The following is a 24,978-nucleotide window of genomic DNA, read 5'->3' as shown; positions in this document are numbered from 1 at the left end:
AATATGAAGTTCATTCATAATCATTGATAGACTTCATAAAAATTATAAACTAAAAATTAATATTAACTCTAGTATACTTTTATATGATAAAAGCATCCACATAAGCATATAAAAGTATTTTAAAAAGTTCATGAAATCTCTTTTACAAATTCCTAATTTTACTCAAAAAAATAAACTATTTGATAAATATTTAGAAAATATTAATATCTTTTATTCCTTTTATTTTATTTTTTTTATTGATTTAATATCAATCCTTCTCTACCTTTATCTTTTTCCTAAGCAATTCAAGAGTAGTGTTTTCATTATCTACATTGACTGTGACATTAGGCTAGAGCTGGATTTCTTGTGTTGTTGTCTTTCTTTAGGATTATTTAACTTTTCTCTTCTAGTATTACTTTACAAAAAAATTGAAATGTATCTCTAAACACAAACTTTTGAAAATATAAACTCTTGTTATTTTTCTATTTTAATGAGGATAAATATTAATTTTATATATATGACTTTTTTGTGTTTCTAATTTATTCCTTAAATAATGTTGGGAGTTACTTTTGTTTTATCTGGAATGAATTCTTCTATTATGCATCCAATGCGAGTTTTTGTTGCATCAAATAATATTATCTTTGCTTTGTCTGTATCATTTCTCATGAGGATTTGCACTAAACAACTGTGTTTTTGTTAATTTGCCTTAGTTTATAATATTAATGTTTGATTTTAATATGTTATTTCATGAAGAAATGATATTACTTAACCTTGATATTATGTAATCAACGATTAGGTGATATTTATCAGTTGGATACTCTTATTAGCATTTCTATCCACCTTCATATTATAGTCTTTGCGAGCATAGAATCACGGGTCAATTCTATTATAATGGTAGTTGTTTTTATATTATAGGTGAAATAGAGTATCGTATATTAGTAAGCTATTTTTAGATTTAATTGTATGAATTTTAGATTAGGTATTGTAAGATCATACCTCTTTTAAATGTTGTGATGATTACATATATCAGTAATTTTAATTTGTTTTGTATTTGTAAAGAGCCATGATAAAGATGTTTTTGTCTTGACAGCTTGTTATGAATGAGCCATGCTTATTAGTTATAAAATGTAATACTTTTTCTTTATTATGTTATATGAATGTTTGTTTCATTTACTTACCATTTTTTTTAATAAGCTGTAGTTTTTGTTTGATATATATTATTGACGCAATTTATGATGGCATGCATATTTGCTCTATAAATTTGAGATATATATACAGTAAATTTTATGTTTAATGGCTTTAATAAGAATTTTAATAATTAAAAAAATGTTACCTTTATAAATATAGTAGTGCTATTATATGCTTATCTTTAATCATGTCTTTAAGAATTGATCTTTAGTTAGTAGTCATCTCCCTCAAATGAATTTACACGCATAGTCATACGACAGTATAGAAAAAAGGAAAAGATCGATGTTATTTTTTCCTTTTAAGCTATTGTAATAAGTGAAAGTACCCTAGAGGGGGGTGAATAGGGTAATTGCTAATCTAATCTGATACTAATGCCAAATTAAAACTTATTAACTAATATCCTAGCAATTATGATATACAACAAGATATGTGTAAGGATATGTAATTAAACAATGGGCGATATAAATATGAACACACAAATAAGAGAGATAGTGCACAAATAAACAAACGCAAACATAAGGAAAATGAGCATGGAGTTCGGTCGACCCATGACCTACGTCTCCGTTCCTCACTCTCGAGGAGAAACTCCACAATCTCAAATAAATCAACTACACAATCGGTTTTCCAAGTTCACTGAAAACTTTTACAACCCTCATAATTACAATCGCACAACACACTTCTCTAAGTGTTGGCGTAGCCCGTGTCACCTTTCTCAAGTGCTCGGAATTGATCCCGTTTCTCACCAACACCACTCCTCTTGGAATTGATCCCGTTTCTCACCAACCATTTCTCTAAGTGTCCTTGTGTATTATAATGTATTCTCTCAATAATTAAGCTCAAATAAAAGTTTTGTTCTCTACAATGGATGAGAACGAATTGTAAGCTCACTCTCAAAGATACAACCCCACAACCCAAATGTATACAATATGTGAAAATACAAAAAAACTCAAGGGGTGTGTGTGTAATTAATGAGTAAAAATAAAATTAAACTCAAAATTAATCTAGCAAATACAAATATAATAATTAAAATATAAACAAGATAGATAATTGAGTTTAGAAACACTTCTCTAAGAATAAGTGAGGGAAATTAGAAGATTGAATGCTCAAACCAAAATTGATCTCATCTTCTTATAAACCTCTTTTTGTATAAACCAAAAAAACACTTAAACCTTTGAAACAACACTTGTGTAAACTCACTTAAACATACATAAGAAATAAATAAGAGATGAGGGCTTTTATAGCCTCTCAAACCATAAGAAAACAAAACTGGAAAACTAGCCATTACAGGCTAAAAATACTCGGTCGACTGAACAGTAACGCCGGTCGACTAAACAGTAACGTCGGTCGACTGATGAGTTAGCCGTTGGTTACCGCTCAGGCCCGTCGGTCGACTGATGCACCATCGGTAGACTGATGAGCTGCTTCGGTCGACTAAGCAGAAATAATCAGTAATTTCAGTAGATTTTATCAGACGACTGATGCCTCTTGTCGGTCGACTGATAACATGCACAGAGTTAGTTAAAATAGGAAATCTGATTTTTAAAGTGCTTTTAAAAATAGTAAATAAATTATAAAATTTGGAAAAATGATTGTTCTGATAAAAATGAACATGTTTGAAAAGGAATTTTTTATATTGCATTTTTCATTTGTGAAAAACTCATCATTTTGCAAAAATAGTCCAAAATATGAAATCTCAACACACTTGAAATTTTCTCAAACAAGCTTGCATATTCTTGAGATTTGTAGAATGGATTAATAGACTTTTAAAAATGATATAACAAGATATAATTGAGACTTTAATCCCTAAAATACATATTTTACAAACTTACAAAAATATGACAACGTTAAACATGATTTCATTGATTTGAATTAATTAAAAACTTAATTTTGATAAAATCATTCCAAACAAGTTCTGAAATACTTTCCAATAGATTAATAGACTTGAGAAAAGATATAAAATAGTATAATCATATTTTTAATCCGTAAACATATATTTTCAAAACTAAGATGATAAATATAAAACTTGTGTGTATGTATACAAATATAACTATTTGTTTCATATTTATTTAAATTTGAAAGCTATAAAACGAAAAACAATGTGTGTGTATAATTTGAGCTTTAAGCATAGCACATAAAGTAAACACACTAGACTAAATGATATACACAAGCTAAATGATCTCATGACGCTTGATCTTGGGCAATCCTCCTCTCATATAGTGGATGAAGCAATAGTGAATCTTGAACTCAAATTACATTATGCTTCATTCTGATATCCTCCAACCTCTATTGAATGTCATCGTTAAGCTTAATCTAACCAACCACCAAATGGAAGATCTTTGTGTAGAATACCTAATAAGCAAATAAACACTCGATAAATATTGTTAAGAATTGTTTGTTACTTATCAAAACTAGATTAGATAGTAGGCTCGTAAACATGAAACCTAACAATAAGTATCATGTATATACCTTTTGTTCACTATAGTGATTTCCCTCCTCTTATCTATCTTATTATATCTTGCAACATAATTTATCAATGGCTTCACTTTAGTTTCTATTGCAAAATTATTTATATATGGTTTATATTAAACTTATGATTCCTTTAGTATTTGAAGAATAAAGTATGAAAATTTATGTTACATATTAAATTTTCATGTATTTTCCATAGAGAATGCTTCTTTGATTGTAACAAAGTTGGTCAATACGTTTTCTAATGAATTAAAGCGGTGCTTCTTTGATAAATATGCTTTCTGTCAATGCCAATTTAAGTGATTTATGAACATTTCTAAATTTTGGATTTATTTCCTTCACTTTTCCATTTAAAATTAAAACTTCTTCCTCCTTTTGAAGGATATTTTCTAAACTTTTTGATAGTTTCTCCATACATAGGTCATTGTATTTTTTACCCTATAAATACTATTGACATAAGAGATCAATATTTATGCATTATAATCTTTTATCAGTATTATGTATTCTATCAATTATTGTTATTAGTAAACTTATATGCAATAATTTTAATTTATACAGTGACATTAATTTTAATCTATCATATATTTTTCAAAGTTTTATTCTTTAACTGGATGTTTTAATCTATTATTATTATTATTATTTATAAGCATCAACTTAGATTACTTTTAGATGCTGAAAAAGGATGATAAACTTAAACTTGGAAGTTAAGTTTATATATCCTAAAGACAGAATATCAAACAATTATTCTTTTTCTTTGCTAAGTTTAAAAATTTTAGCCTTTTTGTGATTTTGAACTTTGAGGGTGTGTTTTGTAATTTTTTTAAAACATTAATAGTATTTTTACAAAAATTTAAAATATTAAGTTGTATGCTTATAATTTTCGTGTTTCATGAGTTAGTGGTTAGTTTTAAATGTGAGGATATTTCTTGCAACTCAAAAATTTTAAGAGTATTTTTTATAATTATTGAAACTTTGGATTATTTTTTACAAAATTTAAATTTTCAGCGGTTTACTAAAATTTTCCAAATTTTATGTGTGTTGTTATAAGTTTTGAAGTTTTAGATTATAAGTCAAAAATTTGTGATTTTTAACTTTAGAGAGAGTTTTTATAATTTTTCTAAATATGAGCTTGTTTTTTTGCAAATATTAAATTTTTAAGTGCCTGATGGTAATCCTTGAATACATCTAAGTTATTTGCAAGTTTAAAAATTTTTAGAATTTAAGGGTACTTTTTTTATAATTTGAACTTTTGAGGTCGTTCTTATAATGTTTGAAATATTAAGATCATTAATTGTAAGTTTTAAATTCTTCGAGAGTTGTTCTTAATTTTTAGATTTCATGTTTGCTATTTTAAGTTTTGAAAAGTCAGAGTATTTTATGTAATTTTAAACTTTTGAGGGTATCTTATGTAATCTTTAAAATACTTTTGCTTTTTTAACACTTCATGAATTATAACATGTTAGCTATGTATGATTTCTTAATTTTATGTTTTTAAATTGTGTTATAGGTAGTTCATATTAGGATAGATTAAATTTTATATAAACTATTCAAAATAGCATTTCATGTATTTTATTAATCTTAACTTTTTAAATTGTTGTGCTATTGGTAGTTGATATTGGATTAGTATAAGATGTAATTAGGATTAGGATAAATTAAGATTCAAATGAAATATTTAAAGTAGTGAAGGGTGATATTGACCATGAAAGTTTTTAAATTATCATGCTACAGGTAGTTGACATTGGATTAGTATAAGATATAATTAGGATTAGGATAACTTAAGATTCAAATAAAATATTTAAAATAGTGAAGGGTAATATTGACCATAGAAAGTTTTTTCTAAACTTGTGCTTAAAGGGAGTATGATATAACTCTAAAATCTTCCATTTTATATATAACTGTAAAATCTTCCATTTTATAAATTAATTCTTAAATTTTGGTATTTGTAAAGTTACCTTTCAATGCTCTCACATTAAATTTTTTTAGCCCTCTTGCTTAATAATGTTGGTTTGTAAATAGTAGAATATTATTTTTTTTTGAAAAAATTCAATAATGTTGCAACCAATTATGTTTAAGAACTAAAATTATTAAGTGGGAAAGGTAGAAAATATCAATGTGAGGAATATGGAGGGTAATTTTGTAAATATCAAGATGTAGAGGGTAAATTTACAGATATAAAAGATTTGACAGGTGTTGATGTCAGTTATCGAATAGGGGTTTATCTGTGGATTGTAGTGGTGTTAAGATCCTCAAACTTCCTTAGGTGATCAATTCTGAAGCCTGACGTTCTCCCCTGCACATGAAAAGCTCGTGAAAGGTCAGAGTTGGGCTCTCCAGTTATTCATCCGATGATCAAATCAGTAGTTAATCTTGAGTGGGCAAATGAGAAGTAAATTGTGACTAAGAGTTTAAAGTTGCATTAAAAAATAGAAGACCCTTACCCTAAGCAGCATGGCTTCCTTTTATAGTAGATCAGAATGACAGATATGTAACTTTAGTCGAGTCCAGACAGACAGCTGAATCGGCAGATACCTTACAGGTGTCCGCCACTGAAGAAGGTGAGTCATCCACATATTTAATGTGAGGGTGACAGCAAGTACTTAGTGCTGACTATGTTCATGAGTCATAAAGAGTATGGGGCTAGAGTAATGATTGCTCGGACAGCGCATTTAAGGCGAGGGTAGTCGGCTGTCAGCGGGGGATTCGAGGACACACGGCCACTTTAGTCGTCTGGCTAAAGGCCGACAAACACTATCTTTTTAGTCAGCTATGCAAGTTGTTGGCTAGAATAGTAGGCCGATTGCAAGAGCAGCTCGAGTCGTTCGTCTTTGAATACGTCTGATTATGCGTAGAGCGGGACATGGTGTCGGCCTCCCGAGGAAGATTAATACTTAGTTTTTTGTAGGCTATAACAATAAGTATATGAAAAAAACATTTTCTCCAAAATAAATTTGATACTAGTCTTGCTCATGAAACAATGGCATATTTGGTTGGCCTTTTTTTTGCTTGTAAGTTACTATAGTTGTTAGTCTACATTACCTTTTTCAAGCATTTCCTTGTTTGTTGAGTAGTGATAAGCGTACTATACTTTTTCTACTATTTTGGCACTATCACTCATAAGAGAGTGGAGTCATGATGAGTCATCATTATAATTCTTAAGTGAGGTCTCAAATCTTTTGTGAGTGATAGTGCTAAAGTAGTACACAAAAAGTAGTTCACAAAAAGTAGTTCACTTAGCATTTTTCTTATCTGTTTGGTCAAACTGTAGGTGGATTTGGCATTAAAAAACCTCAATTGGCTGCTTCTATACAATTCCCTCCATATTGAACATTTTTTGGTGAATTTGCACAGTAACATTTTTTGGTGATAAAGTTTAGATGATGGTATTGATGAGAAGTTATGTTATTCTTTTCCCCATAGAAAAAAATGCTTTTAGTCCAATATAGATCCCTCCAAGTAAACTAGTCAAATATAGAAATTCTATGTTATGAAGAGATCCGATCCAACATTCCAGCTTGGCAATTCTAGATTATAGTTAAATTTTTTTACCTATGAGCTATGTCTATATTATAAGCCAAGTAAATCAAAATTTTAGATATTTGATAAAGAGTATGATTTATAATTGATAGGTTTTGGTTATGTGACAAAAAAGCCCAACAAATGTGAAGAAAGAGAAGACGAAAGAAAATGATACGTATTTTGTCATTTGCTTGGTCAAACATTAGATTATAATCCACTCGAAATATGGTTACCAAACATGTAAAAGTGATATGCCCCAAATATTGAATATAATTTACTTTATTTCTTCGTCCAGACATTCACTCCAATCAACCAATCTCACTCCCCTCTCGTGTCTACCGTTACCCCAATGGATGAAATCGCACATCGGAAAAGTTATGCGGGAAAAAGATGGATCTAAATAGAAGTTAGAGTCAATATTTAATAGCTTAAATTTTTTATGTCAATTTTATTGAATGAGGTTTGAATTGAAGCTCCTCCTAATTTTGAAAAAAGTCTTCATTAGCTTTGTCCAGTTTATGAAAAATATATGCACATTAAATGTACATATAATTCCAAATTTATCAAATTTATAAGGACAAAATGGCCAGATTGGTATATTTTTTCGAGGTTTGGTGACATGTTGGTATATTTTCTTTTACTTTTATCAGATTAGTATATATTTTCCACTCCGGTGCCATATAGACCTTAAATTTGGCCGGAGTTACTGTTCCGGCCAAGGCTGATGTAATTTTTTGCAAAAAAAACTCCTTATCAAATACAATTTCCTGCTTCTAACCCCCCTCTCCCTCCTCCTTCTCATCCTCTTCAACCTCCCCCTCTCCCTCCTCCTCCTCATCAACCTCCCCCTCTCCCTCCTCCTCCTCATCCTCTTCAACCTCCCCCTCCTCCTCATCCTCTTCAACCTCCCCCTCTCCCTCCATGCCTTCATTCTCATCTTAACTCCCCCAACCCAAAATCTCTTTCTCTTCAACAATCTCCTCAATCTGTACGCAAAATGCAACTCCTTCACCAATGCCCACCAACTGTTCGACAAAATTCCCACGAGAAACCTCATCACCTACAAAAAATTAGTTTTCGATATCCAGCTAAGCTTCCTCTGTTCCTCCCTTCTTCTCCCTGTCACTAGTTCTCATATTAGGAAACTGATTAATGAACATGAAATGGTGTAAGTTGTCATTTGGGCTGACAGTTTCTATCAATTTTCTTTACAATGTATCAAAGAGGAATTGAAACTGACTTTCAGGCAAAAGTTTTAAGGAAATATTTTGTGGCATGTACTTATTTTTCTGTTCTATTTTATTTCATGCACTACTCATAGTTTTCACTCTATTTTTGACATTGCTCGGGATGCCATCTGTTCAATATTCTCCTCTCTTTAAAAAATTTATCGATGTATGGGCTTAGGTTACATAGTGCAGAAATTCATGTGCCCCAGAAAACATGGAATAGTTAACATAGCATGTCACAATCCTTCTGTAGCCAAATCTCTTATATCAAGAGCATCGAACTATCTATCTTCAAGTCTTCCAGACAATATATTTACCGTTAAAATGAAATTACCATAAACAACTTATAATCTCAGTAAAGCATTCTATGTCCCAAGGGCCAAGGTCAAGTTTCTCCAGAAAATTCTGCTAATATTCATAACTCAACAGTCCAAATAGTGAACAATTTTGAAGTTTCCATTTTTTTTATATAAAATGAACCTCCTTTTTCTTTTTCGAAATGCATATAAGAAAATGTATACCTTGAATAGGTTACTTGATTGTTTCTAAGATCACCTACAACAGATTGAAGAGGAGGAGGAGGAGGAAGAGGATGAGGAGGTGGAGGGAGAGGGGGAGGTTGAAGAGGATGAGGAGGTGGGAGAGGGGGGTTTAGGAGCAGGAAATTGTATTTGATGAGGGAGGTTTTTTGCAAAAAATCACATCAGCCCTGGCCGGAACAGTAACTCCGACCAAATTTAAGACCTATATGGCGCCGGAGTCAAAAATATATACCAATCTGACAAACTAAAAGAAAATATACAAACATGTCACCAAGCCTCGGAAAAATACACCAATCTGACCATTTTGCCAATTTATAAGTACAGTTTGTAGATAAAAAGACACAAGATTAAGTCTTCTTCTCAATTTTAGCATATATATTTCATCAAAATCCATCTAATAAGAATTTTAAATCCAATTAGACTTTGCATGAATTTTGCTCTTATTATGCTTTTTATGATTTAGAGGTTAAAGATGATCGATTGATTAAAATTGGATAAAAATATTTTTTTTAAAAGAAATGACTATGTTATGAAGTGTTATAGCCTACAAATAACTATTTGTTAATATTCCTTGGGAGACCGACACGTGTCTTGCTCCATGCCTAATCGGACGTATCCAAAGACGAATGACTCGAGCTGCTCATGCAGTCAGCCTACTATTCCAACTGACAACTTGTGTAGCCGACTAAATAGGTGGTGTTTGTAGGCCTCACATTAAACGCATGGATGACTTGTTAGACCCTAGAGGAGGGTGAATTACAAAGTGATACTCACAAATGAAGCTCAAATACAATAATTTGTTCTCTAATAATGAATGAGAACACAATGAAGCTCACTCTCACAATATCACTCACCACAATCCACAATATAGTGTATGTAATCCTAGAAGCTCAATAGAGATGTGTGTGTGATAAATGAGTACAAATAAAATATAACTCAAAAAGAACTAGCAATAAAATAGATATAAAATTCAAGAATAAAATGCTAGATAATTAAGTTAGGGAAACTTCTTTATAAACACTAAGAGTAGATGATGAAAGATTGATGATGAATTCCTCAACCAAGGATGTAAGCTCCTCTTTGTGAAAACCAAACACCAAACTTGAAACAAACTTAATCAAACTTTAAAACTCTTTTAAAACTTGTTTTAAACATTCTTGGGTTCTTAGAAATAGTTAATGTAAAGGAGTATTTATAGGCTTGAAGAAACCAGCCCAAGAATTAAAGAAAATGACCAAAAACCCAACCAAAAAATAAAAATCTGGAAATAGTCGTTACTGTGCAACGGTCGAATTTATAAGTCGACTTAACAGTATCAAAAGTCGACTTGGTATAAGTCGACTTAACAGTGCACACAAGTCGACTTAGCAGAAGAAAATAACAGACTAAAAAACAGGCTATAAGTCGACTTATATAGGATCACAAGTCGACTTACAAAGTCTGATAAGTCAACTTAGCCGAGAAAAAATGCACACTCCAGGGCAGTTCATAAGTCGACTTATCAGTACTGATAAGTCGACTTATGAACATGCACAAAGACTGTGCATGTCCAAAATCTGACTTTTGAGAGGCTTTAAAAATAGTAAATAATTTCCAAAAAATATAAAACTTTGAGAAAAGTTTATAAACATGAATACAAACATGTTGGAAAAGGATTTTTTTCAATTTGCACTTACCATTTGTGAAATCTTAGAAATATTCAAAAAACACTAAAATACATGTGTATTTAAACATGTTAATTTTGACATTTTGCTCAAATCAAGAAATATTCAAAAAACACTAAAATACATGTGTATTTAAACATGTTAATTTTGACATTTTGCTCAAATCAAGTTTTGAAAAGTTAATTTTGACATTTTGCTCAAATCAAGTTTTGAAAACTTGTATAATGTTTTTATGGACTTAATAAAAGATGTTTATAATATTTTGTATAGTCCAAATCATATTAAAATATATTTTACATAAAAACACCTATGATTTGAGAAATTTCACAAATAAATGTGTGTATAAATTTTGAGCTTGAAGAATTAGCACACATTACATATAAACCTATACTAAGTATACCAAGAGTGAATCATATTAAACTTGAACTTGATTGGTTGACTTGATTAGCATAGGCTTCAATATCAATGTAGCTTATTTTTCTGTGTATACTAAACAACACAAAACAAAATACTAAAAATAATATTAGTCGTAAATTGTTTGATAAATCATCACAAAATAAGAAAGCCAACAATCTCCCTCTTTTTGATGATAACAAATAATTTACCAATATACATATAAAATCAATAAGGCTAAAAATAAATACTTATACTCACATTTTTCTCCTCCTTTCACAACATCAAAAATGTGGATAAACAATAAGATTAAGAAGAGAGCGAAAGCTCCCCCTAGCAAAAAGCACAAGTGAGTATAAACAAAAATAGGAAAAGGCTCCCTCTATCAAAAAGTTATAGAGAATATATACAATAATGATCAATGCAAACATATGTGAGCAAGCATAGATGTAAAGTATGCTAAACACAACTCACATACAAAGATAGACCAAGTGAACACATATAACATATGTCATTAAGAATAGAGTCTAAAACATAAATATACATCCATAGGATATATATCAAAAACAAAAAGATTCACAAAAATGAAAATCAAAGGTTAGTATGCTTTGGATAAATACATAAAAGATCAATATACTAATTTTCGACAAAATAAGAAAAGCTTGTCTCAACCCATATGAATGCCCGGTAAACATAATTTGAAACAAAGAATTAATACATCCGGGGGTGCTCAAAAAATAAACCTCTCATATATAAACTCAAAACAAAGTATGTCAAAAAAAGATGTTTGATCAACAAAAGGAAATCTTTCTTGGAAAAATTTGATCAAGCCCCATAAAGAATACATTATAAAACACTAATTAATGATCCATAAGCATAAATACATAAATATCATCAAAAGAGTGTTTACAATGATCTCATAAAGCACAAACACATTGTTCACATCAAAATGAATAAAAAACAACATGGTTCAAACCAAGACTATAAAACACATGAGAAACATGAACTATAGTTTTGAAAATCCAAAAATCATTTTGATTTATCAACAATATAAAACATATATATATATATAATAAAATGCTTTCTTTTAAAGATTTTAGAAATTATTTGCAAAAATCTCAAAAAATCATCTTTAAGAACATGAAAAACTAAAAAGTTTAAAAATTTATTCTCAAAGATCAAACTTATTTTGGTACCCAATTACTCTTGACATCGTAGAGTCTAGGGACATGACCCCTATCAATAAAGCTTAAAAGCCCTAGAGTTATGATCTTTTTTGGACACATTTTGTGCACGGGTCTAGTCTTAGCAATAATTATGCAAATGACACATTCGATTGCAATAAGTGCAATGAAGAGGATACATTTGTTTATGTTGACCATGTGAATGTGCACGTGAAATGTTTGCAAACAAAGGTGAATTATTTAAAGCTTTTTGCAAATGCGAAATATTTTTAAACAATGGTCTATTTGGAACATTTTATAACTTAGAAGTTTTTTTGTAAATCATAATAAAATTTTGCAAGATGTCCAAATCTACCACAAACATTACACTTAACACATGTGGTTTTTTAGAAACATTTGGCAAAAGTGAATTTCTTTTTAAATCAAAATAATACTTGGCCAAATGACTAAAACAACCACAATAATCACATTTGTACATATGAGCATGTTTATGATGTGCAACATGTGTATGTACATGTGTATGAGATGAAGAAGCTTGATGGAATGCACAAACATGATTAGGCTTGATAGGCTTTTGTGTATTATAACAAAATTTAGTAATATAGTCTTTATGGCTGTAAATAGAATACTTGTAAATCTTGTTATACATATGTGCATGGTGTATAGGTTTCTTGGAAATATTTTTATGGGACTTTGCACACAAGTCCATAAGCTTTTCATTATTAACAATGCATGTGCTTAATGTTGAATCTAAACATGATATGTGTTTCTTTATTTGATTCAACTCGTCATTTGAAATATGTGCATTGTCACAAGAAGTGAAGCAAGCATACTTATTTACAAGAGTATCTAATCTATTTTTACTGGCCTCTACCTCTAACATGGTATTATTTTTGTCATTTGTCAAACTTGTAATATCCAATCTTAATTTTTCATTGCATTCTTTAAGATTAACATTTTTATTTGCAATGAAATCTAACTTAGATACAAGAGACACATGATCGGATTTCAATTGAACATGCTTGCTTTTTATTTGCAATGAAATCTAACTTAGATACAAGAGACACATGATCGGATTTCAATTGAACATGCTTGCTTTTTAATTCTTTAAAATTATGGATACAAGAGACACATGATCGGATTTCAATTGAACATGCTTGCTTTTTAATTCTTTAAAATTATGTTTTAATTTCTTATGGTTATGCAATAATTTTTCATATTCATGTGCGAGTTCATCAAAAGTAAAATCATCATCGTTATTGGACTCGCATACCTCATTAGGGCTATCGCCTAGTGGTCGTGTGCATGAAGATGAAGCTCCTTTTGAACTTGAAGCGGAATCCTCCATAGCTTGTCGGATCACCTCCAAGTCTCCTTGATGTGCTTCTATAAGTGTCCATAATGTGTAAACACTATCAAAAGAATCAAGTTTGTTAGAAAAAGATAAGCCAAAGGCATCATTAAGAATTATAACAAAGCCTTGTTCATAGCAAACAATCTATTATCATTATTACTCCACTTGGATTTCTCCGTAATGGGTACAATATAAGCACATTCAATAATTTTCCAAATATCAATATTTTTAGATCTAGCAAAAAGTTTAAATCTAACAGACGATTGTACATAGGGGAAATTACTAATTCTAAGAGTAATGTTAATATCATAATCAAGACTAGGTGCATCGTACATGTCCAAGATATGTGCAAGCGAGAAACAAATAAAATTAAAACTAGATTAGCAAAAAAAATAAGAACAATGGATCTTTAACTCAAGGCGGTTAAACCTCAAATCAAAGAGCACCAAGCTTTGATACCAATTGTTAGACCCTAGAGGGGGGTGAATAGGGTCAATACTAATCTAATTCCGATTTTATGCAAATTAAAAAAAACTTTCTTGATTAATTAATTCGTGCGAAAGATATATGAATAAGTTATGAGAAAGCATGTAAATTACAAGCACAAAATAAATATACACAAAACAAACTCAAACACAATATATGATCACGGAGTTCGGTCAACCCTTGGCCTACGTCTCCACTCCTCACCTTGAAAAGATCTCCACTATATTGACACACCCGGTTTGGAAGCCGAAACTTCTCTACACATTCGGTTTTCTAGTTCACCGAAAACTCTACAAGTCACTCACAATGTACATACACAAACTATAACCTCAAGTGTTGGTCCTCACGTATCACCACCATCAAGTGCTCGGCTTTACTACCCCTCACTAGGCTTTACTACCAACATCACTCCTCTTAGAATCGACTACGTCCTCACCACACACTCCTCTCGGTGTAAATGTGTATTACAAAGTGATACTCACAAATAAAGCCCAAATATAATAATTTGTTCTCTAATAATGAATGAGAACACAATGAAGCTCACTCTCACAATATTACTCACCACAACCCACAATATAGTGTATGTAATCCTAGAAGCTCAATAGGGATGTGTGTGTGATAAATGAGTACAAATACAATCTAACTCAAAAAGAACTAGCAATAAAATAGATATGAAATTCAAGAATAAAATGCTAGATAATTGAGTTAGAAATTTTTTTCTATAAACACAAAGAGTAGATGATGAAAGATTGAGGATGAATTCCTCAACCAAGGATGTAAGCTCCTCTTTGTGAAAACCAAACACCAAACTTGAAACAAACCTAATCAAACTTAATCAAACTTTAAAACTCTTTTAAAACTTGTTTAAAACATTCTTGGGTTCTTAGAAATAGTTAATGTAAAGGAGTATTTATAGGCTTGAAGAAACCAACCCAAGAATCAAAGAAAATGACCAAAAAACCAACCAAAAATAGAAATTTGAAAATAGTCGTTACTGCGCAACAGTGAGATTTATAAGTCGACTTAATAGTGTCATAAGTCGACTTGGTATAAGTCGACTAAACAGTGCACATGAGGCGACTTGGCAGAAGAAAATAACAGACTGAAAAACAGGCTATAAGTCGACTTATATAGGATCACAAGTCGACTTACAAAGTCTGATAAGTCAACTTGGCCGAGAAAAAATGCACACTCCAGGACAATTCATAAGTCGACTTATCAGTACTGATAAGTCGACTTATAAACATGCACAGAGACTGTGCATGTCCAAAATCTAACTTTTGAGAGGCTTTAAAAAAATAGTAAATAATTTCCAAAAAATATAAAATTTTGGAAAAAGTTTATAAACATGAATACAAACATGTTGGAAAAGGATTTTTTTTCAATTTGCACTTACCATTTGTGAAATCTCAGAAATATTCAAAAAACACTAAGATACATGTGTATTTAAACATGTTAATTTTGACATTTTGCTCAAATCAAGTTTTGAAAACTTGTATAATATTTTTATGGACTTAATAAAATATGTTTATAATGTTTGTATAGTCCAAAGCATATTAAAATATATTTTACATAAAAATACCTATGATTTGAGAAATTTCACAAATAGATGTGTGTGTAAAATTTGAACTTGAAGAATTAGCACACATTACATATAAACATATACTAAGTATACCAAGAGTGAATCATATGAAGCTTGAATTTGATTGGTTGACTTGATTTGCATAGGCTTCAATATCAATGTAGCTCATTTTCCTATATATACTAAACAACATAAAACAAATACTAAAAACAATATTAGTCATAAATTGTTTGTTAAATTATCATCAAAACAAGAAGACCAACATGACTCACCTTATTCAGTGGTCAACACCTGTAAGGTATCTGCCGATTCAGGTATCTCTCTAGACTTGGTCAAAGTTACTTATCAGTCCTTCTTCTGATCTACTATAAAAGGAAGCCACGTTGCTTAGGGTAAGGCTCTTCTATTTTTTTCATGCACCTTTAAACTCTTAGTCACCATTTACTTCTCATATTCCTACTCAAGATCAACTACTAACTTGATCATTGGAGGAACAATCGGAGAACCCAACTCCGGCCTCTCATGAGCTTTTCATGTGTAGGAGAGAACGTCAGACTTTAGAACTGGTCACCTGAGGAAGTTTGAGGACTCTAACATCATTATAATCCACAGATAAACCCCCTGTTTAATAACTAAAATCAACAGTTTGGTGCCTATCATGGGGCCCTTATTGTCCTTCTTCTCACAAGATGTTTGTTCTGAATTTCCCGGATGATCCTTCAACCCCCATCCTGAAGAACCGCGTGCGGGCTATGTTACTCACGCCCAGTTGGAATAATCTACCCAGAGGATCTCTTAGTATTTCTAGCAATAAGTTGTTGCTTTCACCAATGAGCTCCTCAGCCAAATTCCTCCCCAACAACCCTCCTCGTCATTTTTTCTCCTCCGTCTTTAGTAGGCCAACCACCGCTTCTTCCTCTCCCCTTGGCGAGTCAACCGTTCACCCCTCATTTTCCTGGGCGTGCCGCATGAACAACAAGGAGACTACACCGAGTATGTGTCTCCCCCACCTTGCCAGCAAACTCACTTTGTAGCTGCTCCTCGACACTATTAGTAGTTTGTGGAAGCAACAGGGGACATCCCAAGCTTCGGTCATGATGGCTGAGAGCATGCCTTGGGGCAACATCACGTGTTCCTTGGCATCCTCATGCCACTCCAGACCCATCGACAACCAACCTTGCATCTGGTTGCAACCGGAAGTTCCAGCTAATCGCTGAGGCCATCGGGAGGCACACTCCCCTCACCAACTAGATAATGAATGCTACTTGTGATGGATTCAAGATGCCTCATATGGAGAAGTATAATGGTGAAGGATATCTAGTTGAGCATGCTCAGAATTATTATGATATGATGATCATATTATAAGTGTCAGCGTCAATCATTTGTAGGTGTTTCCCAACCACTTTGTCGGAAAGCACCAAACTATGGTGGAATTCCTTGGCAAAAAAGTCCATCAATAGTTTTGAGCAGCTCAGCTAGAAATTTATGTATCACTTCTTGGCCGACACCAAACAGAAGCTGTCTCCCCATATCTTGCTTCAGATGAGACAAGAGCCTAGAGAAAGCCTTAGGGATTACTTTAAGAGGTTTCAAGTAAAAAGACTAGTAGTTGATGACTATGGCAGCACCGTCACCATATCTGCTATCGTGGCTAGGTTGGAGAGCAACGAGTTAGCTAACTCACTTATTAAAAAACAATTCACTAGCTATGAACAGCTAATAGCCAAGACACATGGATGTATAGATGTGGAAGACACCCGAACCTATAAGAAGGTGACCAGCACAACTGAAGAAAAGGTGGCGGCGGCGACAGCAGCAGCAGTCATAGTGGTGATGACACTAATGGCAGAACTAGTGGCAGAGGCTGATCCCTCTCTAAGAGAGGAGGTAGAAGGGATCCCCTCAGAGCCAACCCTAGGCTAGATAGAGTCGACAGGAGGGATCAAAGGAAGGAGTCCACTAAGAAACTGGCCATCGCTGCCTTCAACACTTCTCTCGTGGAAGACCTTTACATGGTAAAGAGAGAGGGGTATGTCAATTCCACTCCTCCTGACATGAAGTTGGATCCCCAGTCTCGAGACATTAGGGAATATTGTTAATACCATAGAGATAACAACCATCATACTAATGACTGCAGAGTCCTCCAGAGAGATATTCATGACTTAATACAAAGGGGATTCTTGAAGAGGCTTTTCTCTCAGTGGCATATGCAAGAACCCGCTCTAGGGGGTCTGATAGGAGGTCTCACTCTAGGTCACCTCATCCTTAGCAGTCGCCTGACACCCAACCTATCGAGATCAGCAATAGAGGCGTCATCAACACTATCAATGGTGGCCCTGTGGCACGAGGGATGTCCAACAATGCTTGTAAGAAGCATGCTAGACTAGCGTTGTAGGTCAACTTGTGCGATAAGAAGCCAAGGACTAAACAATCCATCTCTTTTAGCGATTCTGACTTGAAAGGCATTAAGACGCCTCACAACAACCCTTTTATCATCTCGGTCAAAATCAACGGCTTTCATGTCAAGATGATTTTGGTCGACACAGAGAGTTCAATTGATATCCTTCCCATCGATGCCTTTAACTAAATGGGCATCAATAAATCGAAGATGCAACATTATTAGGGTTGTCTCATTGGATTCACAAAACATTCGCTTCTACCTAAAGGAATGATCACTCTCTCCCTAACAGTCGGCAAATACCCTCGTCAGTCCATCGTACAAACCCAGTTTCTGGTGACGAACATCAAGTTGGCCTACAATATCATTTTGGAAAGAATTGCCCTTAATAACTTGCATATAGTCCCATCTACCTATCAGCAAATGGTGAAATTCCTGACTCCTGAAGGAGTTAGAATTGCCATAAGCAACAAATAAGAGGCTAAATCCTATTACGTGCTATTAATGAAAGAAAAATGAGTACTGGAGACCTTGCCAATCAAAAAATCATGCCTCTAAATGGAGAAAGTGTTGGAGCATGAGTGGATGACCCCGTCGAAGAACTCCATGAGATACCGATCAACCTGAATGAGGCGAAGAAGATCAAGATCAAGTCAACCCTCGTTGAACCCCAACGAGAAGCTGTGATCATGTTGCTATGTGAGAATGTGGATGTATTTGCTTAGGGGCTCGAAGAGGCCCCGAGAGATAAAAGGCGGCCGCCAATGAAGTCGGTCGACTACTTAAAGTCGGCTTCATTAGGGAAGTGCAATGTCCGGAGTGGCTGTCCAATGTGGTGCTTGTGAAGAAGTCTCTTGGCAAATGAAGAATGTGCGTGGACTTCACAGATCTAAATAAAACTTGCCCAAAGGACATCTACCCCCTGCTCAGGATTAATCATCTTGTCGAAAAGAGTGCGGGTAATGAACTACTCAGTTTTATGGACACTTTCTTCGGCCACAACCAGATTCCTATGGCAGAGCGTGATCAGGAGAACACCTCATTCATTATGGACCATGTTATCTATTGTTATAAGGTGCTACCTTTTGGTCTTGAGAATGCAGGCGCCACCTACTATAGGCTGGTTAATAAGATCTTCAAGTGCTAAATCAGCTGCAATGTGGAAGCTTACATAGACGACATCCTTGTAAAGTTAAAATAAGCATCATCTTATGTGTCGGGTCTTGAAGAGACATTATCCGTCCTCCAGTGCTACCACATGAAAGCATAACCCGGCCAAATGTGCTTTTGGGGTACAATTGGGAAAATTTCTTAGGTTCATGATTACTCAGTGAGGCATTAAAATTAACACTAAGAAGATAACCACCATAGAGCAGCTATCTGAAGCCCATACACTAAAATATATCTAGAGGCTGAATGGAAAAATAGTGCCATTGGGTTGTTTTTTCTCAAAATCTACTGAGAGAAACCTCCCATTCTTTAAAACTTTGAGAGAGAGCAAGAAGCTAAAGGAGGCATGGACTGGACAATCAAATGTAGTGAGGCCTTTAGGGACCTCAAGAGATACTTGAGCACTAAGCCGCTATTGAGCCAACCCAGAGAAGGGGAGATCTTATATCTCTACATGGCTGTTTCCCCTAGAGCCATCAGCTCTGTCTTAATTCGAGAGGAAGATAATTCCTAGAAGCCAGTATATTATGTCAGTCGGATCCTGAAGGTGGCTGAACTTAACTACCTCGTCACTGAGAAAGCCTCTATCATTCTTATCACTATAGCTAGGAGGCTTCATTCTTATTTTTAGGCATACACCATAGTAGTGCGGATGAATCTGCCTTTGAAGAAAGCACTCGGCGGACCAACAACTTCACGGAGGATGAATCTGCCTTGGCTGATTTCTTGATAAAGTTTACCACATCAGAGGATGAACCATCTCCACCCACACTGGTTCCCTAATCGAAGTCTTCCACATCCCAAATAGTAAAGACGCCTACTTATCAAAAGCACCATGTCCTCAAGCATGACTCACTTGAGTTCACCTCCTGGTGGTTGCTAAAGGTGGACGAGTTCTCCGGCGAAGCATGTAGTGGAGTTGGAGTGGTCCTGCGTAGTTCGGATGGATCCATGCATGAGCACTCTGTTTGTGGAAAAATTTGCAGTAAAAGAAACGAAGAAAAATTAATTTGTATTCCTTTAATCTCAGTTACAATTGGATTTTTTGATTACAAAAGAGAGGAGAATGATCTGGATTCTCCCCTTTGTTTAATTCTGGGTTCTTCACGGTAGCGATGAGATGCCTCCCTCGAATGATCGCATTGAGTTTGCTTCTTGTTGACGATCCGCACGTCTTGATTCACTAGAACGGTATCTCCTCCTCACGATTTGACGTTGTGGAGAACTTGCAAAGTAAGTTTTAGAACTCTTGATGAGTTGATTGATCTTAACTGTAATTGGTTAGACAAGCCAATGATCTCTTCTTTGCTGCCCCAGAGCCGGATCCAAAAAGCCCCTAAAATCCAACCTCCGAACTAAGCTGATTTCTTAGTTATTTATATGGGATTAAAGGGTGTGATCACCCCCTTAATTCGCTCCTAAGTGGGGCTAATGGGATGTAACCACCCCTTAAATCACTCCTGAGTGGAGTTGTGATCCCCTCAGATCGTGGGAAACGGTTTTGAAACTGTTCAGCTCATGTTTGAATGAGCCAAACATAAAATCCACGTTCTGGCGTGAATCCTGTGTTCAAACGCAGTATCTGGAAGCTCGAACGCAACGTCTGGAAGCTCGGACGTAGTGTCTGGATGCTGCGTTTGCAGCGATTTGGAAGCTGCGTCTGAGCTACGTTTGCAGCGATTTGGAAGCTGCGTTGGCGGTAGTTTAGCAGCATTTAAGAGCTGCGTTTGGCAGTGGATGGAATCTGCGTTGGGCAGCGGTTGGAAGCTGCGTTGGTAGCAGTTAGAAGCTGCGTTGGGCAGCGGTTGGAAGCTGCGTTGGCAGCAGTTGGAAACTGCGTTTTGCAGCATTTAGGAGCTGCGTTTGCATAGCTTTAACTCTAGAATGAGACCACTTGTGCTTCACCTCTGGGATGCATGGATGAGTTTTGCGTCTTGGATTGAAGAGATTGTCGATTTGTAGTCTCTTTCTGTTAGAGCGTTGCAAAGATCGTCATTTTGTAATATTTGCTTTAGCTCTTTGATATGTGAGAGTCGTCAGATTATAACTCCCGATGTTGATTGTGAAGGTTGTTGATTACAGCTTTCATCAGTTGTTGTGAAGGTCGTCAGATTGTAATCTTCATCGATCTATGTGAAAGTCTTCAAATTGTAGCCTTCTGGAAGTCGTCAGATTGTAACTTCCATCATCGGTGTTTGATGGGGGAATAAGCTATCTATTGTAATTTTTAGACAGCCTACACACTCCATTGCTTTTGACTTTTTTTCACCTCAAACAACAAGGCCGTGTATGAAGCCATATTGGCTGGTATTTGAGCCACCTTAGTAGTTAAGGCCGAGCTCATATACATTTTGGCAGACTCCCAACTTATTATTCACCAAGTAAGAGGAGATTATGCGGCTAAAGATTCAAGAATGATCCTATACCTAAAGGCGGTAAAGAGATGTTGAACAAATTCATAGATTTTAGGATCACCCAAGTCCTCCACGCTCTCAACACGCGGATGGATGTCTTATCCAAGCTTGGGTCGACTACCTCAGGAAATAGTTCAAGGCTTGTATACACAGATACCCTCAAGCACCCTAGCATCATGCGGACTTTAATCCCGATATGCAGACCGATACTTCTACGAAACTCTGTTGGATGGATCCACTCATCCGGTACCTAAGAGGAGGGACCTCACTAAATAATTCTTCTAAAGCAAGGAGCCTAAAGAGGAATGCTCAAAGATATCTAATGCTCGATAACCAGCTTTATCAAATTTCATACTCCAGCAGTAGCGTGGGGCCCTATCTCCAATGTCTCCAGCTGGTAGAGGCTATTTATATTCTTAAAGAGATCCATGATGGGACTTGTGGGAATCACCTAGGGGGTCAGAACTCTTGCTCAAAAAGTGATACGTCAAGGATATTATTAGCCCACCATCTTAGCTAAGTCTAACAGACTCGTTTCCCAATGCAAAAAGTTCTAATTCTTCTCAAACATACCATGAGCTTCAACCACTAAACTCACCCCTATCTTGAGCCCAGTTCCATTTGCTCAATGGGGATTAGTCTTGTTGGGTCCTTTCCCAATAGCCTCTGTGCAACAAAATTGTCTGATTGTTATCATTACCTACTTCACCAAATGGATCAAAGCTGAGCCATTAGCCAAAATTAGCGAAAGCAATATCACCAATTTTATGTGAAGGTCTATTGTCTAGTGATTCGTTGTTCCCCTCTCTTTCATCACTGATAATGATACTCAATTTGACAACATAGATTTTCTAAGCTTTTATGAAGACTGGAAGATACGACACAAATTCACCTCAGTGGTACACCCAAATACAATAGACTTGCAAAGACCACAAATAAATGCATCCTCCAAGCTTTGAAGAAGAAGGTGGACAAGGTGGTTGGGAATTGGATCGAAGAATTGTCTGGAATCTTGTTGTCTTACTGCACTGCTCATAAGAGCTCCATAGGAGAAACCCCCTTCAAGCTAGCTTATGGAGCCGAAGCGGTCACCCCTGTAGAAGTCGGCATGCCAACAATCCAACTACAACATTTTGATGAATACATGAATTCTGCATGGCTTCGAATCGGACTCAACCTCGTTGATGAAGTTCGAGAGGAATCCCTCCGATCTCAAGTCATCAATCAACAAGGCATCGCTCGACACCATAACAATAAGGTCCGGCCCGAAGATTTAATGTTGGCGATCTTGTTCTTCGAAGAGCCGTTTTCGACAAAGATGCAATGTGTGACAAGTTGGCCGCTAATTGGGAAGGACCTTACACGATCATCGAAGAATTGTGTTCGGTCCTTATCAACTAAGAAGCTCTGATGGAAAGATTCTGCAACATCATTGAACATAGAGCATCTTAAAACAATACTTTCAATAATTTTGATTGTAAGACTCACATGTGATATAAAATATTTGGGTTTTAACAATTTTATTGTGTTATGCTTTTGTAGTGCTATAAGCCCTCATAGAAACATGAAGTCGAGTCATCTCCGGCTTAGTCGACTCACACCAAAAGACCTTGGCACGTACTTAGGGGTAAAACCAAGGCGTGCCAATACTCAGTGATTTAAACACAAAGCCGAGTTGTCCCCATCTTGGTCATTTCCATGTGTAAAACTAATGCACATAATCAACGAAAAGACCTTGGTACCTACTCAGAGTAAAACCAATGCACATTAATACTCAGTCGACTTAAACATATAAGACCCTAGTGTCCTATTGGAATAAAACCAAGGCATGAAACTGACTCATCTCAATTATAAATCTCAAAATGAGGTAAAATGTAGATAAACATAAATACAGACAAAAAAGTACACCGATCAAGAAGGAAAAAAATATAACTTTCATTCATATATCAAAATATCTACATCAATTTTTACATCAACAATGATACAAAAAAAACAAATACATAAAATTCTCAGGGGGCTTGACTCGGATCAGGAGTAGGGCTGGGAAGCATGACACCCGACTCAGAAGCTAGAGTTGGTCGGGGAAAATCAGTGGCAACCTCTTCATCTTGATCATCCCTAAGCTGACTAGGCTAGATATGTCCCACAACGCCTTCTCCTAACTCCTCGCGTCCTTTATCTCTATTGTCTACATCCAACACTAGCCCAACCCCCTTCATCTCTATCTCCTTTAGAATGTCCAACCCTCTTCGTCTCTATCTCCTTTAGAATGTCGAGGCACATGGCGATTCCAAAAGGGTAATAAAGAAGGTTCGAGTTGGCCTAGACTCACGAGGGATTTGCTTAAAGAGATAGTCGAAGCCTGCTTACAAGCCAGAGACACCTCCATCTTGCCTAGGGGGTTATCATAGTATTTCTCCACAACTTCCACCCGATGGACCTCAGACTCTAAAAAAGCGAGACGGACTTGCAGAGACTGGACCTCAGTGAGAGACGACTCGCATTGCTGCTCGGCCTCTGGAGCAGCATAGATGCTCTCCTCCATATGCTTCTTGTGAGCCACTTGCTCCTCCTCCATCTCGACCTTCAAGCTCTGGGCAGCTAGGCAATCTGACTAAGCATGCTCCTGGGTGTCAAGCCTCTCACGCTTCTCAGCCTCGACCTCCTCGGATAAATACTTGATCTTACCATCCCGCTCGAGGATCTCATGCTGGAGGTGACCAACATCTTCTTTAAGCTTCTCAATCATGGCCGACTATTTGATGTGATGCTTTTGGAGCCCCTCAAGCATCTTCTCTCGAGTCTCCAACTCCCAACGCCACTTACCATTGCTCCGCTTCTAAGCTTCTAGCTCGATGCCCATGGAAGCGACCTTCTTCTCGGCCTCCTCCCGAGCCACTCTCTCACCCTCTAACGCCTTTTGGAATTTGGCGGGGAGGCCTCGCACATGCTTGAGCTGGGAAAACATCTCTTATTCAACTAGTGACCCTCATAACAAATAGCCCTTGAAGGCTTGGTGATGGCCAACACTTGGGCATCCTTAAGAGGATTTCATCATCCCGATCGAGGTAGAATTGCTCCAAAGCATGAGATTTGGCCATTCGGGACTCCAAGGTCAAGCTTCTCTTGTTGATATACTATTGGGGAGTGAATACGTAATCCATGAACGACTTCTTGTCATGGGCGGGGGCCTTCCCTCAATGTGCCAATTAATATTGTCTTTAGCTTCACCTACACATTCAGTTGAGCTCATCAATATAATGAGGGAAGGTCCACTTGAAGCCACCACCAAGAGCTAGAGTTGTATCGGCCATCGTTGACTCCTCTACTGGAAGAGGTGGGCCAAATCCTCCTCGGCCATGCCCGACGCCTCAGCTGGTGTCTTGCCATGCCTATGGCCTGACTCAAAAGAG

The sequence above is a fragment of the Asparagus officinalis genome, chromosome 10, assembly GCF_001876935.1.
Source record: "Asparagus officinalis chromosome 10, Aspof.V1, whole genome shotgun sequence".
In the NCBI taxonomy this organism is placed as follows: Eukaryota; Viridiplantae; Streptophyta; class Magnoliopsida; order Asparagales; family Asparagaceae; genus Asparagus; species Asparagus officinalis.
Note: the sequence above shows the minus strand (reverse complement) of the source record.